At 33.6% G+C, this 7,400-nt stretch overlaps 1 pseudogene; it reads right to left on the bottom strand.

The window, feature by feature from the left end:
* Positions 1 to 858: 858 nt before the first annotated feature.
* Positions 859 to 6,739, bottom strand: LOC133201946 (uncharacterized; annotated as a pseudogene).
* Positions 6,740 to 7,400: the final 661 nt, after the last annotated feature.

Genomic DNA, 7,400 nt, shown 5'->3' with positions numbered 1-7,400 from the left:
GTTTAGAGATTGCCTACATTCTGAACTGGAGTTTTCATACTAATCTTGAACCTTCGTTTCCCCTTCTACCTTTCGGAACCAGGCATATCGTAGTTCTTTTTTGTGGCAGCATGGTCCTCTTGGAGCAGGAAGGAGAGTTCCAGTGCCATCTTGTGTGACTGTGGCAGTTAGGAGACGGTTTCCCCAACTGAATGGAGCGTACAGAGGCTATCATTCAGCTAGTACAAACTCTGAATAAAATCATTAGTTTTTAAAAACTTACCACACTTTTTTCTGCTTTTCATTTCTGAAAGTAAAAGTCTTGATCAAGGATTTGCTAGGCTTGATAAATTGGCAGAGATGCTGTCAAGGTCTTTGGACTGCTTACTCCTTTTATAACCTGCACAAGGACTCCCATATATTTCCTTCATGCATGTTACAATAGGTTCTAAAAGTAAATTTAGAACATTACCTTTAATAACTTCATGTCCAAGAAATTCTGATCAAATAAAGTAATAGCAGTACATGTAATCAGGAAAATTGAATGTAAAAAAAAGCATATGAATTTACACTCTTATCCTAAAACAAAAACAAATTTTATGTGCATGTATATACATGTCCAATAATTTTGTTTTAATTTCAAAACATTCTAAAGGTAAATTGAAATAACTCAAAATAATTAAAATGTATATTGCTTGAAATTTAATACCTGGAATGTATGTGTATTTTTGGTCTTCATTTCATATGCAACCCACTTCTTGGTTTTCCGTGAAAAGTGGGAATACACAAATGGTAAACCACTCTCTGTTAATGCTGGTAACCTATAGCTATATAGCTAAGAAGATGGTTGTTGTGATGCATAACAGCTGACATGTTTCTCTAGGAGTCATAGTTGTAAGGCACTCTTTTAGGAACATAGTGCAGAAGAGTATGGCTAAAAAAAAGTTCTCTATAGCCCAAGTTTGGCGACAGTTGACATAAAATGACATGCTTCCACACCATTCTCTGTTTGTAACAATTTTCCTAAAAGATTAACATACTACATAAAGCTCAATCAAGAATGCAATGATATGGTTAGAATTTAGAGATATAAAGAGTTATACATAGAAAACTTCCAAAAACACACTTTAGTTCCTGAAATCCTGATTAATTCCTTCCTAGCCATTTTTCATTTGAACATTAGTTTGTAGGGTGATGACATCTACATTAATGGAAGTATAATAAAATTTCTTTATGTTTATTCATGCAAGTATCTAATTCATATTCATGGAGTTGAATGTATGAAAGGTCAAATGTGTTTGTGATAGAGTGGTGAGGCTTCGAGTTGTATGATTGGTGGATATTTTAGAGTGAGGAGTGTGTGAGTAGTTTTACCAGTTGGGTATCAGGTGCCCATGCTTGGAACCAAATGCACTAACAAGCTCACTCCCAATTACCTAAGTGGTCAACTAATTTGGCCAAGAAGTCTATATACAAATACTGTGACAGAGTATATCATATCATTTTATGATCTGCTTAATGGAAGTGATATACAATTTGATATCAAAAGGATTTCCCCCATTACCTTCCTCCAGGTCAAAAGTGTTGGTTGGTGACGTGATGGAGAGTGCCAAACCATCTTTTCACTAATTTTTCAACTTTACCTTTTGAAGTGCTACAACAGTACCAAAAATGATTCACTACAGGTCGAATCCAAGGCAAAAGATCCTTATTTGCTGCCTTGTTAGCAATTTCTCACAGCATAAAGGCTAGTTTCTTGGCTTTGTGCCAGATGTCTAAACTGTGCTGAAGAGGTTTAAATGGGTCTGTACCTGTCAAATATACAATATAGGTTTACATATACTTTTAATATTTATCATAAATTATTAACGTTTATCAAGATTTCTTTTAATTTAAAAATACTTTGATTGTAAAATGTCTATCCTTGTAGGGTGTGTGTAAATACAGTAAAACTTGTCTTCCAAAGAAACTGGCCAGGTAAGAATATATTCCGGGTTAGACTATATTTTAAACAACTGAAATTACTGAAGGGGACTGGACGGTTAAATCATACTAGACAAAATTTTGGAATACACACCCAGATAAGACAAGTTATACTGTACCAGTAATATGATAAAGGTTTACAGTTACATATTTCATTGATTTTTTTTATAAGTAATATTTTTAAATTACTGAAAATGCACTTACGCATCATAGAAATAATATTTCTACTCACATCTGAAATGATTTCCCGTACTACATATGGTGAAGCATTTACAATATAATTGAGACTCCTCTCAATTAGAAGCCTCTCCATTTTGGGACTGTGTCGTCCAACCTCACGAGAATCCCCGATTTCCATATGTACAATGTTCCTGGAATGTATGTCCATAAAAACTGCTGTAGATTTAATTGCTGGCACAGAAACCTTCAAAATTTTCATTGTTAGTGTGGTAAAAATTTACCCAATAAGAAATGTGGTGAAGGTATATCTATCAACATACTCAAATAAAAAAAAAACAAGAAGGCCGGAAGACTACAAGTTTACATTCAAAAGACAACATAAATTGCTTTGAAACATGTGCAATATATTTATTAAACTTTTTTACAAGCACCACATAAGCATTAAAAGATACTATACCTGGGGTGTCATATCTTACATCCACAGCCAGGCTAAGAGGTATCTCTCTCAGATTTTTCCATATGCTTTTTAAAAAAATTCTGCACGGCAACATAATTCACAAAACTACACTGTAGTGTAATAGCATATGAAATTTATGAAAGAACTGTATTTTACTATGTCCTTGATTTCAATTCATATTCCTGCATTGACTATTCGAGGGTTGTTAGAAAAGTTCGCGGACAAGTTCTATTGTGAGTGCGCTATTTGCATGAAATAAGTAAAACTCTGCAGGTAAAAACTATACGCATTTTCCTATTAATATGCAAAAATTTGATGTTTTCCGATTATCTTTAAAAAACATACAGCGATTTTTTTTTTTAGATAAAACATGCTTCATGGAGCATGTTGCCTTTTCGCATTTTTACATTTCAGAGACATAATTTTGAAATTTAAAATTGCACTGTTGTAGAACATAAAGATTTCTGATATTTCACATCTCGCTAAGATATTCATGAAATGTCATTTGGCGAAATTTTGAATTAAATTGGAAGTGTTGTGATTGTTTTATCACTAATTATAGATGATCAATGCGTAAAACAAGACCAAAAAGATGGTAACGTCATTGAACATCTTGGGGCACCGAGCTATTAATAAATAATGTGTGCAGACAGTAAAATGCCCGAAAGAGATTAAAATACATTTAGATGCTGCTGGGGAAGGCTTACACGTATCTAGTACCAAAGTGTTCAGGTGTTCAACTTAGAAGAATGGAAGGATAGACATTTTTGATTATCTACTCCTGCGATACCCCAATATCCTGCTCATCGCATGAACGTTGCGCCTATGGATTTTGCATTGTTTCTCATATCTGATCGATGTACTGCGTAGACATTGTTTTAAAGATCTTACTAATATCCGATACACCACAAAAGACATTAAAAAATATATAACATGTCTCGATATACTTATTCAAATTTTAAGTCAGAAAAAGACATGAAAAGTCTATACAAATAAAAGATATTTAGAACTGTGAAAAAGCTTAACAGGTCTGGAATCAGGTTGTCGCGTCACCTAACGTCATAAGACGTCAAGTGATTGCTCCGTGAATCCTATGACCGCGCAGTAAAAATCAATGTATATTTTCAAAATTTTAGTAAATGGACCTGATCTTTTACATACTTATTAACAAAAGATAAGAATTTAATTAGACATACGTCATTCTTCAAAGTTTACGATATATTTTTCGTAAAACAACGTGTCCACAAACTTTTCTAACAACCCTCGTACATGAAACTTAAAAATTTTATTTTTTGCTTTTGCGTGAAATTTTTACCAAATATAATATGCCCAATATAAAGACAAAATTTTATCAAAAATTAATGCAGAAAATATTAAGTAAATGAGAGTTTTTTAAATGTAGAGAAAATCCATTCAAGCATTACTGGTAATACATACTCTGTACTGAAGTTGCATTCTGTAGAATTGTCGTGCTGATCCTATTGCAAGATTAATAAATTTGGCACCCATGGTAAACTGATCCCATGATGTCCTAGAAAGTAGAACCATAAGTTGCAGCAGGATTCCAACAGCACTTCTCCCTCCATAAAATGGTGTAGAAATCCATTTTCCTACATGACCATTCTGACATACAAATGAAGTGGAAACTGGGAAATTCTGTCAAATATTACATGAAGAGTGTATACATATATATATTTCTTATTCTCAAATATGCTTCTCTCTTTGTAAAATTTCCTTCTCCAAAGTTTCTCATTGACATTATTGATACATTTATTTTCATTCTGCCTCATTATAATGTTGATGGCTTATAATGTAGATAGTCATTTTTTCTTACCAAATCTTTTTTTAAATCACTAATTTCACTACCTGTTTATCATTTCTTTAAAGTATTTTACTTCATTATATCAATGCAATTATTAAAAAAAAAAGATAGTGTAAAGTAGAATTAAAGTTATCCTCAATACCTCTTAGTCTAAATGTTCTTTTCATTAAACTTTAGAAATGAGCTTCAAACTGGTATGCAATATTTACTGTGCAGATAAATTTATACTTTACTCCTCCAGCTATTTTCTCTGCTTCAACAACAGAAGAGGGGAGTATTGGTCCACCACACTCTTTCCAAGTGCTCCTTTTAAGAAGGTCCAATATTTCCCTCTCTCCAACAATAAATCTATCTGAAATGATATCCACCTCCTCTTTGTCATATTCATCAGTATTCCTTGAAAGAAAATTTGGAATACAAACTTTTTATAAGAGAAAATAATCAAATTTATTTTAAATCTTTTATGTTACATGCTACAAGCAATCTGTAAATCAAAACAAACAAACAAAAAACACTGCAATTTTGCATAAATATTTTTTTTTTTACATTAGGGGGAACAAATCACTGCCTCCAGTTCCTAAGAGTTTGAGACGTCTTGATCATGTCAAAAGACAGTTAAGGTTTAAAATTATACCACTGTGTAGTAAATCGTAAACGTAATGTAGTAATCGCATAAATTCATGAAATCAGTGTCTAGTTTGTTGGGTATGCCAGGGCATCAACGATAGTTGGAAATGTGGAATATAATTTGCATAAAATGTTTAGATTTAAATTACAAAAGGTCAATTTTAATAGTCCCCGCCAACTGACGTCATACACAAAGACAGGCGCACGAGATTTACATGTATATTAGGCCTTCTTACCTTCTGACCTTCGCTTGGCGAAATTTACATTCCGGTAGAATTATCAAGAAATTTATTCACCTACTTTTCAATGAGTTATCACAGAGAAAACAAATAAAAATGGAAATACAGTCAGGCATGTAAATGTTTGTGACATTTTATACCAATGACTTTTATTGTGGGGTAAAAAATGAATGTTACATATTTTTTTCCTATCTTAGTTTAACTTCATTTAGAGCAGATGCTATTTTTAGTTATACAAATCCTAAATTTGTTATTTATTTTGCATTACAGTGTTTGCCATTCACAAACCTTGAAATATCTTTCCACATCTCATTTTCATCTTACTCCTCTTCTTCATCACTGTCACCATTGTCATTATCTTCATCACTGACACCATTGTCATCATCTTCATCACTGTCACCATTGTCATCATCTTCATCACTGACACCATTGTCATCATCTTCATCACTGACACCATTGTCATCATCTTCATCACTGTCACCATTGTCATCATCTTCATCACTGACACCATTGTCATCATCTTTATCACTGTCACCATTGTCATCATCTTCATCACTGTCACCATTGTCATCATCTTCATCACCAGAAGATCCAAATATCTATTTCATGATCTCATTTATTTGCTCAGTATCCTGTGGGCATAAAAGACAATGACAGTATATTTTGACATTACTGTAATATTTACTTAGAAAAATTATAATGCATGAAAAGCTGGTTTCTTTTTTTAAAAGTCTCTCTTCAACCACACAAAGACAGACAAAAAAATCCCACAATTATTTCTTTTCACGAAATGGTAAAATGGATTGTGTTGGGCCACAACTGAATGCATGCGTTACAATACATGTAATACAGCACTAGTAAATATATTATATGCAGCTAGTCTCAAGTCAGACAATGCATCTATCGCACTTGTATAAAAGAAAATAAATAAGAAATGATAAATGAATGTTACTTGCTTGAAGATTAGATTATCGGCTGTTTGCTGAAAAGTCTTGCTAACGTCATTTATTCAGCTGTAATTCATTTAACATCTCAGCATGAACTCTGATCTTATGCAAACCAAACAAACAATATAATATGATCCAACTTCATCATATACAAGACCAATTATCAATAATAGACCAATACACAGAAGCTTCAATATATCACTTTTACATTCTAGATACTACTCACATGAAATATATGAAGATAACGAACAGTATTCAGGCTCAAAAGTCCATCAAACAATACAAAATAGGAGCAGAGCAAACACGGACCTCCAAACATCAGAGGTGGAATAAGGTGCCGTGGAGGAGTGAGCATCCCCTGCCGACCGGTCACACCCGCCTTGTGCTCCTTGTCATGATCGGGAAATAACGGGAAAATCCGTCGACAATTCAGTGTGTTCACATGCTGCTCTTACATTTCTTCATCTTCACAATTACTAGCATTGTCCGAAATATTGATGTCCATATTTCTGACACTCTAAAACAATATAAAACGCTTTTATTTTACAATTCGCTAATCCATCGTCACTTTTATTCATGAACTACAATAATAATTGCTCCCCCGTGTTTACACATGTGCTTTTGGACCTTCTTTTATTTACACTCAACATTTTCCTCTGCGCATGGGCAAAATAAAACACGGTCAATCCGTGGTGAGTGCAGATGTCTGTCGGTCTGAGGTCCTCGTCACAAACATTTTACATAGTAAATATATTGTTTTTATTCGTAATTGATTTTTTGAGATGCTTTTGCATATGCTCGTTTATCTTACCTTCGTGTTGGAAATTTACAACTACATGTAGAAACTTAAGTTTTTCAGTGCATGCACGTGGACTGCACAAGCATAGTGTAACTGCGTGTTGTCAGAGATGCTCAACACCAAGAATGCTTTCAAAAGTATTTATTTCATCTCAGAACTCGAGATACTTCGGAACCTTTTTATTTTATTGAAAAATTCTTAGGTGTTTTACTAATAGGCCTTGGGTAATATCCGACGCGATTGGAACCGACTGACAAAATCAGTCGTGTGTGACCACACAATTGAGTACCGGTAGTACCTGGTTAGCAGATAGTAGGGATATCAAAAACTAATATGGCCGACTCCGATTTGGCATTTAAAAGACTTC

The sequence above is a fragment of the Saccostrea echinata genome, unplaced genomic scaffold, assembly GCF_033153115.1.
Source record: "Saccostrea echinata isolate AGI-Se365-2 ecotype Australia unplaced genomic scaffold, CSIRO_AGI_Sech_v1 ptg000046l, whole genome shotgun sequence".
Classification (NCBI taxonomy): domain Eukaryota; kingdom Metazoa; phylum Mollusca; class Bivalvia; order Ostreida; family Ostreidae; genus Saccostrea; species Saccostrea echinata.
Note: the sequence above shows the minus strand (reverse complement) of the source record. Positions and strands in the feature narration are given on the sequence as shown.